The sequence below is a fragment of the Acyrthosiphon pisum genome, unplaced genomic scaffold, assembly GCF_005508785.2.
Source record: "Acyrthosiphon pisum isolate AL4f unplaced genomic scaffold, pea_aphid_22Mar2018_4r6ur Scaffold_21189;HRSCAF=23259, whole genome shotgun sequence".
Classification (NCBI taxonomy): Eukaryota; Metazoa; Arthropoda; class Insecta; order Hemiptera; family Aphididae; genus Acyrthosiphon; species Acyrthosiphon pisum.
This window is the reverse complement of record NW_021770628.1, coordinates 133,998-146,856: the sequence shown is the minus strand read 5'-3', so window position 1 is coordinate 146,856 and position 12,859 is coordinate 133,998. Positions and strand designations below refer to the sequence as shown.

Here is a 12,859-nt window from a genome sequence, read left to right as displayed (position 1 = left end):
ACGTACGCGCACGGTCATCACCGTATAAATTACTAAATTGTTATTATATTGTTATTATTATTATTGTTCAATGATCTCATATCTGTATATATATATATATATATATAATATATATATATATATATATAATTATAATCTATTAAAATATCTGTATAAATTGTATAATCGTGAAATGTGTCTGCTGCATACTTTTATAACCTGATAAAATATATATATATATATATATAATGTATAATCGAGAAATGTAACCGTTGTATATAAAAATATGAGAGTGTACGATGCTAAAATATTATATTAACTACGTTTTGTATTTAATCTCGTGTTTTTAAATTATTATTATTATTTTAGTATCGCGATAGTATTTATTCTCATCCTTATCATATTTTACCTCATCTTTATCTTCTCATCCTTATCTAATCTAATACTCACCCTTATCTTACCGAGGTCTTGACAACATTATTATTATTATTATTATTTTTAAAAAACTCCCGCCCATTCGCGGTGTGATAAGAAGCGGGGCGAGGATATTTGATATGTCTACATACGGTGTTCTGATGGCTAGCACTTCTCCGTCAGTCAGTCTTTGGAGTTAAATATTTACTCGCGTGTAATAACGATATATTAATATGTCGTCAGAGGAGTGTTCGTTTTTCAACCATGTTCCCAAGACTCGATGCGTGGTAAGTTATATAATTTTGTACCACTCTACTTAAATTAAAATTTATTTTATTTCATTTTTAGTCACCTGATTTATTCGCGGAATCGCACGATCCGCTCGATTACACGTTACGAGTAGTCGAAGTCGAAAAAACCTCCGACAATTATTCGCTCGGGTTTCATGCAGGACAGAGATTTCCGTGGAAATCACCAGACTCGAGCTCGCCGTTACCTATGCTACACCTGATATCTGGACAATTCCCCGACAGTGGAGAAATATTAAGTGAGTCTTAATATATATATATACGAGTATATATATAAATAAATTTGGTACTTTTGGTTTTAAAAAATAAAAACTAAATTGCGCGTCATATTTTCAGACGATGCACAGTCTTTTCATCCGAGCGGCTTTCATTTGTGGGATATCAATCCCCCTAAAGAAACTCTTCATTGGAAAAAAATATTGTTGTTGAAATTTGACACGGATATGTATAATTATAATTCTATAATGTTATTTAAATAAAATATTATTATATACTGAATTTTTGTATTCCATATAATTTTTATCAAATGCTTACTGATATCATTATTAAATAATATAAATCTTATATAATATTAAATAAGAAACCAACCTCATATTTACGAGAATAAACCTTATAATAATAATAATAATTATTAAATAATATATTTTTTAAAACCAACTCATCTTGGACAGAATAATAATTATATAACTTGTTAAATGTATATAATTATATTATACGTTCCTTAAAATTAAACGATCTAGATAAAATGAGAATAACGACATATTTTTAATTTTTTTTATTAAAACATTTTAACAGTTAATTATAATGTTAATAGGAGAGTCATAATAGATTTCTTTCAAAACCTATCACAAAACTCCTATTATTCATCCCCCTAAAAACTAGGCTTAACCTTACCCCCTCGCCCCGGTTATACGTTTCACATGCTTCCACAGTCATCCTTATCGACTTCGGGAGGAACACGTTCACCGTTCCCCCGGTTGAGTCATCGTGGAGTATGCATGCCACCGCGACGCCAAATTTGGTATCGGCGTTCTTCATCGAATTAACCGGATACGGGACGTCCTTTTGGAGGTCACCGATTGAAAGATTTACGTTGCAGCACTGTGAATTTAATGACTCCAACAAGATCGTATTCGTATCCATATTAAACTGAGGACAGAAAAAAAAAATGTTAGAAAAAAGTAAATTATTTAAACGCGGGCGCATAGTGAGAATAGATATTTTTATTATTTTAATAAAAATGAAATTAACTCACTTTATTCGATGTTTCTGCTGCGGACTGGAGAATTGATAAAGTGAACTACGGAGACGAGTTGAACTAAAACAAAAATATTGGTTATTAATATCGAATTAAAATTATGTTTTGTACAATTGTATTAATATAATTAATTAATTAAATTAACTAACTTTTATTTTTAGTAGATCGTGTAGTTGTGTATGACTTGACGTAGTTGAATGTTGATAGGGTATGAATTCAGAACTGAAAAATATAACTCACGTTAATTTCGTATAATATAATATAAAGTAATGATATTTTAAAAATTATAGACATTACACTAGTGTAATACGACTGCATATAATAATTATTAAATAAAACTCACTTTATTCGTACGGAGGTGTTGTAATATTTATGACTTGAGCTGGTGACTGATAATATCTGGAGAGGTCTGTTTTGTGCTGTAGAGAAAATAGGACTGATTCAATATTGGGTGGACAGCGGTCAAGTGTCCAAAATTATGGCCATCGACGGCCACCCCCACCTACACCGTTCGACGCGCGCAATACCGAACTGGTTCGTTGATTGATATACACACATATGTATAAAGAAAAGGGTCGATCATGGAGCGGATCCTGCGCGTCGTATACCGGAATGTGCCGTCTTGACCACGTGCATCCGTCGGATCACCCGACGGTCACTGTCTTGGCCATGTGCGTCCACTAGGCCGCCGACGTAGGCTGGCGGGGCTCTTTATACCCCGTCAATGTTCGTCCAGATGTGGCTTATTTTTGTTGACTAAGCTCGATATTCGTACCCATAATATAAATATAAGGGTGAAATATAGTAATATCGTGTATACAGAAATTACACTATATTGTTCTACAAATTATTTTTAAAAGAATCGTTAAGGAATGCAGGGTCGGGCGTAAGTCCGTGCGAACGTAGAACCCAGATGGCAATTATATATATACATATACATACACACACACATATTTGTGTAATAAAACGCAGTACAACATTATATAATATAATATGTATTTATTTCAGAAATATTATGTACAGAAATTAAATTATATATATTATACCATACAATTCTTTTCACGTATTATTTTTAAACCATTTTAACAATATAAAAACCCTATTATACGTGCATAGTCTATGATTTAAATCCTTATGGTATAAACAGCACGGTTGGCGGTGTATATTTTCGGTTAACCGCTCATGTAACTGGTCTAGGCGTGGACAATCCAAATCTTCACCCATCTCGTGAATTTTGACATCGGGAAGGAAATCTTCTATGATTCGCCGTTTTTCTTCGCCTTTCACGAAAATGCATTCGAAATGTAACGATTTGAAAATTTTGCTTATTTCTGAGTACTCGACGTCACCGCAAACCGGAGTCAGTTGATGATAATTGCGATATAACCACTTGTTGACAGTTCGGATTTTTGACGTATTTTCACGTGAACAAGGATGTTTAAAAATCCAATGCTGGCTAGCTCACCCGTCTATGTCAACTATAGACATTTCTTTTATTAGATACTTAGAGTTTGGACCTAGTATGCAATGAATATCCAAAATAGCCGATGCCATCGCTATACTCGCTATATTATAATATTTATAATATTCTCGTTATGTTATAATATTTATATTATAACGTCTTACTGGCAGTAAGCTTCGATGAATACTGATATCCATCGATTATATCCTCGAGTATAACTATCCTGGCGTACGCGTTAGACAAGTTAGTTTTCAAATCTTTGTTATTTTTATTAACAATCTCTATGGACTCGATTAAAGATTCAATTTTATTATTGGTAACCGAAAAATATTTATCGAGCGTCGGTACGAGCGTTGATTCTATTTGCATTATTTTAATTTCAATCACTCGAGCCCCGTCACCAAGCGTCGAGATTTTTTCTCGTTCGCCACGGATAGATACTACTATGTATAGCTAGTTCCTTTGTAAACTTTTCACCAAGTGTAATAATTTTCGCGTCATTTATTTCGATTAAATCAACCATCACCAGATATTGATATGTAGACGTTGATATGTATATAAATTACGACGAAAAAGGTCGACCCTTTAGCGGATCCTACGCGGTGTATAGCTAATCGTTGCGACTGTCTTGACCATGTCCGTTCGAAGCGACGTCCCGTGCTTCAAACCCCGTATATGTCCGTCCAGATGCGACTTATTCGTTTGTAAAAACTCGATATTCGTGTCCCCAAAATACGAATATGGATATTTAGAGAATATAATATCGTATAATATAACAAGTCGAAATTATATTAATTCTACAAATTATATTTAAAATGAGTGTTTCAGCGAGGTCTAGTGAATGTATAGAATCCCTGATCCTTATATTATATAACATAATTACATAGACACCCGAATATTTTTGTAGTAAAATGCGTTACACGATAACATTATATAATATAATTTACACTTCTATAGAGAAATGTGTACTATATGGAGTAAAATTTGTATAACTGTAACAATGAGGCTTTTAAAATCTCTCCTATTTTCGAATACTCCTCAACCTCGCGTGAATCGGTAGATGGGTTACTTATTAATGCGACTGTTTCAAATTGACTAATTTTTAATGAGCAATATTTTTGTTTTATACCCCCATTTGCTCGTATTATATTCACCAATACTGATGCGATGTTCGTCTTATCCATGTTCCCAAGTTAATGTGGGGAATTTAAACGTAGTGCTTTATTGTATAATGGTATACGTATAGCAAATCTGTGGCTATATCGTCAGCTATCACACTCATTTTCGTCAACAATAATAGAAAATTCTAATCTCTCCCCTTCCCTCCCACCCTTATAATTACCATTTCGCCTTTCTAAATAATAATAATAATAATAATATTAATATAACGAATATTATTTTTTTTTAAATAATATTACCCTCTTATAAAAGACCTCTCTATCCTTACACTCCCAGGAAACCCTAACCGTAGGTTAAAAAGAAAGTGGTGCCGTGACCTGTTACAAAACTTTAATGTCTAACTCTCTGAATAATAATAATATAAACAATTAAATAAAAAAAAAATTATCATTTGCCAAAAACCACTAATGGGTGGCTGCTTATTCCAAACAATCATGTTCTACTACTCTTATCATATAAACTTATTGTGCTTCAAATAGTATAGATAGTTTATGCCAAATAAAAAATAAAAAAAAAAATAATATTATTCATGCACAAGTCTTTACAATCATAATATAAGTATTACGATATGTACAAAATATGCATTTGTATGGTATACATATGCAATATATATTATATATATAAATATATACGTATATGGAGTAAAATGAATGACACTGACACAGTGTCCCGCGAACAGATAGTACATACATACATATTATATTATAATGCGATACATGTGGTCCCTCTTAATATATTACGGTCGAAGAGGGTCGACTTTGTGCGTTGGATGACTATTATCGTGGTGTATTGTCTAAACAGCGTTCGATTGCAGAGTTTTCAGCTGAAGCCAGATGATTGCACTTAGCCCCGCCTAGAATCGCTCAGATTCGGCTTATTTGTGTAAAAAAAAATCGATAACTACACCCATTATATTATGACTATTTAAAGATTATAATACCGTGTATACAGAAACGTAAATTATATTATTCTACAAATTATTTTTAAAAGGACTACCATGGAATGCGAATATAATACGTTACATGCGACCTCGCTTAATATGGTTAGGTTTATCATCCTCATTCGCATCCCTTTCGTCCTCGGACAGTGAAAAGAATGCTGAGGTTGGACATCTGTACATCATTATCAATATTTCAAATACAACTGCGTTTCTGATTCGAAATTTTCATGAAATTCCAATAATAGCTGAACAAATATATGTTGGATATATTATAATATTTTATACCTATCCCTCTTTCAATACATAACCGAACAGGTAGTTTTGTCCGTTCCTACCTAGTAATTCATTGTTACAGGCTTAGAGCTATGCTCGTGTATTTAAATACATTTAATATTATCTAATACTACAATGTTACGGCATTTTCGTTGAGTACCTATCAGGAATCTGATATTTTTTTATATGAGATAATATCTAAATTATGTCGATATTACGCGATTTTAACTAAATTATGTTAGTTTTCATATATCTTTTTGAAATTATAGGTTTTTTTACATATTACATTAAGATTTTTGTATTTACACACAACCAGCTATGTAGTTGCTATGCTCATGTATTTAAATACATTAAATATTATCTAATACTACAAAGTTAAATGATTAATGTATTGGCTTAAAAACTGTATTTAAGACATATTCGTTGAGTACCTATCAGGAATCTGGCATTTTTTTATATGAGATAATATCTAAATTATGTTAGTTTTCATATGTTTTATTGAAATTATAAGTTTTTTTACACATTCCGCAAGATTTCTGTATTTACACACAACCAGCTATGTTTTCATTGGAATTAATTCCTATATATAATATAAATAATATATACAATATCAGGTATATTTTGTAATTACGTTTATAATATAATGTATATTTTAATTGACAATATAATATTTGTATGGTACACTACATGAACAAATTTTGTCTTATAATAATAATACAGTTATAAAACTATACAAGTATATATTATAGGTACACAACATGAATAATAGTATCTTATAAACAGATTTTACATACATAGATAATAGATATAATATTATATATATTATAACGCGTTACACATATTATTGCGTTTCATCTTAATATTATTAATATCAGGTCATGCAGGATCTATCTAACTCGTCGAAAACCCGGCGTATTAACCATTTTTATGCGGGCTTTTTTAAACTTTAATGTATCACGCTCGGAATTGTTTTTAGCGCGTTTATCTGATGTGGCGTGCGATATAATAGTAAAGTTTAAAAAAAAAAGTCAGCATAAGAATGGTTAATACGCCGGGTTTTCGACGAGTTGGATATGACTATAGTCTGGTATTAATATTATTAAGATTACAAGGGATGGTTAGCCACTGGAATGCTTAGGTCGAGCATGTACTCGTTGACAGCAATATTCTTAATATGTGTACATAGCTGGGCCCGGGTCCTCATGGAATCTAATAAGCTGTAAAAATAAGTATATAAAAAATAGTATATGAATAAAATATGCATGATATTATATCATAATATGATGTATAATATTATAACACGGAATAATATTATATTATATTGTAATACTGTAATATAATAATAACCACCTCTTCAATGTCTTTGTCGCTGTTATTACTTGGCACGTAATCCATGCCGTTATTTTGAATATTGTCCGCCCAACACAATGCCAGCTGTTTGTTGGCCATCAATTTTATCTGGTTTATGAAACTGTTCTCACTATTTGGAAATATATTCATCGTGTGGAGATTACTGTGTACATTACTGGTGGTTGTAGCAATTTCTTCTACCGTGGACGATTTATCGACGTAAACATTAGTACTCAAATGTGTAGCTATGTGATCGATTTGCACCATAACCGCACAGCGCGTCACGTTAGATTTTCGGGAGATAGATTCACTGACGGTCCATTGTATCTCGTGGATTCTTAATAGATCGCGCTCGCTCAACAGCACACGGCATCCTTGTTGAAGGTGCGATTCGATGACAAGCATACTTTCGCCGCGATATGTAGTTCTGGAAAGCGTGTAATTCTCATCTTTGAGAAAAAGTCTCTCACGACTTTTAACCGGTGGATTGGTTATATTCGGGAGTATGTATGGTAGGAGTGAGAAAATTCTATGTAAGAATACACTTGTTATACAAACATGCCTCGATGGCGTTATAATCTGTACGCTCACGTTAAAAACGTCCGAAGCGTCGAGTCCGATGTTGATAAACTTACGCCCGGTGAATTCTATGACAAAGTTCGTCGAATCGATTAAATCGTTGGGCGGTGGTATTGCGGCTAGAGAACGATGTATATTTTTCCCGACGTGTTCAACGTATGCCATAGAGATATTTTTCCCGGAGCGTTCAGCGTACGCCATAGTGATAGTTTTCTCTGGCATTTTTTTATTTTTTTTTTTTTTTCGGACCGTTTAAATATTAAACACACTTGTTAAACGTTAAGCGGCTGCAGAATGACTGATTCTTGAAAAATAATCATCTCGGCTAACGATGAATATACATTATCGGTTATTAAAACAATATGTAATATGTATATTATGTATAATATAAGTATTGATGGTGGTGGAAGAGGTGGTAGTAGTGTCATTGTCAGCATTTAAGCTTACCTAATGTGACTAGTCTGGTATAGATAAATTACTTTACCGCGTACCTACTACAGATCTCTATACGGATATTTTAATTTGTATTTTATATTCGAATAATTAATAGATAGACGCTTTTTTGATTGTATATTGAATATGTTTAATAGCAATCATAATAATAGTAACGGAATGCTTCGTATAAGTAAAATATGTTACCAAGTATTTATGTTATATATTTTGGATGTATGTATGTAAATGTGTGTATAGTGTATACATATTATATATATTGTATATATATATATATATATATATATGATATTTGTTTTGAATATAACTTGTAATGTCCGCTAGCTATCGCCGTATAGCCTACAGTTGCTTACAGACGGTTACACTGGTTAGAAGCGTCTTATTCGCGTTCAAACGTTAACAGCTAGAACGTATTATTTACGATTTTAAATATTTTCATACGTTTCATTTGCAATGAATTTATTAAAATGTACCGTCAGTTCCCGATCACTAGTGCTTTTGGTACGTGAGAACTCAGATCCGGAATATCCTCAGTATACAAGCTTTTTATCGAGGTTGAAAACATTCGATTCACACTCGTCTCAATCGTGTCAAGATAAATATTCACTGGCCACCAGCGGATTCACTTATACCGGAACGGACGACTTGGTTCAATGTCACTACTGCGGCATATTGTTGGGGCAATGGGAGGAAAATGACGAAGTGTGGCAGCAACACGCCATGCACAACCCTAAATGTGTATTTGTATTATTATATAAAGGTATGGAATTTATTGAAAATGTAAAAAATGAATTTAATAACAAGTGTAGTGATAATAGAGGCAGCATTCTAGCCTGTTGTTGTAAATCAGAACCGTATGCTGTTGGTAATAATCGCGATAATAGTAATAGTCGAGCCCATATAATATGTAAATCTGAATCGTATGATGTCGTCGGGTGACCTAACCCATGTTCATTATAACACGATAACCTATATAATATGTATGTATATATAATATTTGTATTGAATAAACATCGAATTATATTAAACAATTAAATCGTTTTTGTATTTGACTTGGTATCCTGGTAAAAGATGTATATATATATATGATAAAATTCGAAAAACCGCGTCCGTCCGATTAGCGGATAGATGGCGCCACCGTCAGTGATAATACGAGTCGAGCGGACGGCGGACAGAGCGCGGCGCGGACGGGACGGCCGCCGCGCCGAGCGTCTAATGTACGGGGCGTTGCGGTGTTGTAGCGGGGTGAGGCGGGGGGTTTGCGCGGCGTACGTTACCGAGGTATGGGCGGGGTGGGGCGGGGGGTTTGCGCGGCATACGTTACTGAGGTATGAGCGGGGTGGGGCGGGGGTGCCGCAGACTGGCGTGGTATCAGTGGTGGAAGGGGCGGGGTGAGGCGGGGGGTTTGCGCGGCATACGTTACTGAAGTATGAGCGGGGTGGGGCGGGAGTGCCGCGTGGTAGCATGGTATAGATGGGTGGGGTGGCCGCGGGGTGGCCGCGGCATACGTTACCGAGGTATGAGCGGGGTGGGGCGGGGTTGCCGCGGTATCAGTGACGTTACCGATGCTTTAGCGGGGTGAGGCGGGGGGTTTGCGCGGCATACGTTACCGAGGTATGAGCGGGGTGGGGCGGGGGTGCCGCGGTATCAGTGACGTTACCGAGGTATGGGCGGGGTGGGGCGGGGGTGCCGCAGACTGGCGTGGTATGAGCGGGGTGGGGCGGGGGTGCCACAGACTGGCGTGGTATGAGCGGGGTGGGGCGGGGGTGCCGCAGACTGGCGTGGTATGAGCGGGGTGGGGCGGGGGTGCCGCAGACTGGCGTGGTATCAGTGGTGGAAGGGGCGGGGTGAGGCGGTGATGACGCGTGGTAGCATGGTATTGACAGGGTGGGGTGGGGGTGGCGCATACCGCGGGGGGTACACGCGGGGGATGTATGGGCGGGGGGTGAAGGCGGGGGGTCGGTCTGGTACGTTACCGAGGTATGGGTGAGGTTTGGCGGGTGCCGCGGTATCAGTGCGGGGTGGCGCAGAGTGGCGCGATATAGGCGGGGGGGTGGTGAAGCGGGGGGGACCCAGAACCGGCCTTTCTACCCTACTGATACGGAATATGAAATATATACGGTTGAAGCAAAAGATAACCTTGATGAACGTCTAGCTCGATTAAGACAAATAATCGTAACCGAACATATGGATGAAACTGAAAAGCAGTCTATTTACGAGATATGTGAAACGAATCAACGGACCTAACAATAATAAAAAGGTTAAGGTTACAGGGAATAATAGCGTATTTAAATATAACCGCATACAGTGATAGGAATAATAATGAATTCAATTTAAAATTAACTAACATAGAAACTCAGGAGGTTTTATACTCAGGTTACATAGGAAAAATTAATAAAAATGGCAGAATGTTAAATTTATTAGAGGCACATGGATTAGTGTGTGACATAGACCACCATATTACACACTATCACGATCCAATAGCCGATGTAATATTAACAAAATATATATTTAACTATGTTTTCGTGAAGATAAGACCAATACATTTATATAAATTAAGTAGAAACTACAGAAAAAGATAAAAAAAATATATAAATAATAATAATAAACAAATAATAAGTTAATTCAGGTGAAGGGATAATATTATTTAAATTTTAGGTGAAGATAATTACTTAGATTTAATACGGATATGTTATTTTAGATTTATTGAAGAGTTAAAAAACATATTGAGCACAGAAGTACATATATATAACATAAAAGAAAATAAGATGCAGTCAGTATGTATTAACCTACACATATTGAAGGCCAACAAACGATTAAATGAACGATATGATCTTAAAACATTGAATAAAATAAGTAGATATATCGAGCATCTTATGAATGACCATTGTAACAGTGAATGTAAAAAATTACTGAAAATAATTGAAAACACGAGAAATCCAATTTATATCCTCGACTATCCTAAATAGTTTAAATTTAATTCATATTTTGCATACGTACGTAACAAATTCATAATATTATCCACAGATAAAATAATATAGTATTTAACATTAATTATTGGTGAAGGTTTATAAACACTAAATACAATTGTATTACAGGGAAATAAAAAATTATATTATATAATTAACTAACATTATTTTTAAGACTTAAACAAAGTTTTTAATTAATTTCGGGTAAAAGAAATGTTCTTTTTAATATATATGTAAATGATATTAAAATTGTAAATATCATCAAACTATAAAATATAAACAAAATGTAATTGATAAAAAATGAAAAATGTATAATTAACTAAATGTAAAATGAATGTCAAAATTGTAAATCAACTATTGAACCTAAATATTATTGTTAAAGGTTCTTCGCCTTACAGGCTTATAACCTTTTTTTTGGCGGGGAGGTGTAATGGTCATGTATTAGAATGTATAACTGAAGGTATTATAACCGCTTTTACTTATTCAAACCATACTATGCGGTTCTCCTTGTAAAAGCATTTAACATAACAACCTATGAGCACAAGACGTTGGTTTCTTCAGTACGACAACAACAACAACTTTTACACCCAAGGCACCTGCGAGTTCCGTATACTGACCAGATCAAAGGAGCTGACAGCATGTATAAGGGAGACAGGAGCACAGCCTGATCAGATGTACCTGGACCAGCAAGACCGAAGTCACTTCACGCCACCAGCCATTATACACCGCTACACCGCTACTACCACGAAATCATTCTACATTACTACTATATTTTCATAATTTGATTGTTCTAAATTATTAAAACACCTATTATTACTCTGAAATTAGTTTTATTATTTCAAACTACATCATCGTTTGGATTCTGAAAGGGCTGCACGTAACACTACGTTCAAAATTACAATTGAGTTCAACATATCTAAATAAAAATATATATTTTTAAATATAAGATATATTAAATACATTTCAAATAAATATAATCAGGTACTGCATTGATGTACTTTGTTTCCTGGTTAGGCCATACATGTACGCGTACAATGAGCTCACAAATGCATAGCAACACAAGCCATTTGGACAAGGTGAACTTTCTCCGTCAAATGCCGAGCGCGGATGCAGCTTTGCGTAGCGCTTTGGCGAAAATCGACCTTTGCGATCAATTGCTGTTGACAGCACGGAGTTACTCCGGTCGAAGATCAACTCATTCAGCGACTGGTACAAAGACTCATCAAACTCAGTGATCTCGAACTCGGCCTCGAATTTAACACTGTCCCGAATATACAACCGCTGAAAACACGAAACCATCTTAGATCGCAAAATTTCTGACACGTATGAGGCCACGTGGGACTTCTGACAATATTTGTAGATTGATGGGTCACGTTGATCGGACAAAAACCCGTGGACTGCGGTAGATGTCAAGATTTTGGTTGTGATGTCGATGTTGTGTAAGATTGCGTAACGCGATAACAAAAAAATATGATAATAATATAAATTATCAATCGCGATGCACAGCTTAATAAATTCGAAACGACGGTCTACTGCTCTGAATATCGCTAAAATAGTATGTGGCATCAGCAGATGCTGTACCTTCAATTCCTTAAATAAAAAGCCCCACAGTTTCTGGTCACTAGCTGAGATTTCTGGCCAGATGATATTTTTGTTTTAAGAAATAATAGAAAATTTTTTTGGTATGATATGCTCATT

The 12,859-nt window shown here is 35.0% G+C and overlaps 1 long non-coding RNA gene across 1 annotated transcript; it reads right to left on the bottom strand.

Moving 5' to 3' along the window:
• Window positions 1–1,812: 1,812 nt before the first annotated feature.
• Window positions 1,813–2,912, bottom strand: LOC115034827. Its single transcript, XR_003840098.1, has 3 exons — window positions 2,109–2,912; window positions 1,957–2,019; window positions 1,813–1,850 (listed from the first exon to the last, which is right to left on the bottom strand). It is a non-coding gene; the product is annotated as an uncharacterized LOC115034827 (long non-coding RNA).
• Between the last annotated feature and the right edge of the window lie 9,947 nt (window positions 2,913–12,859).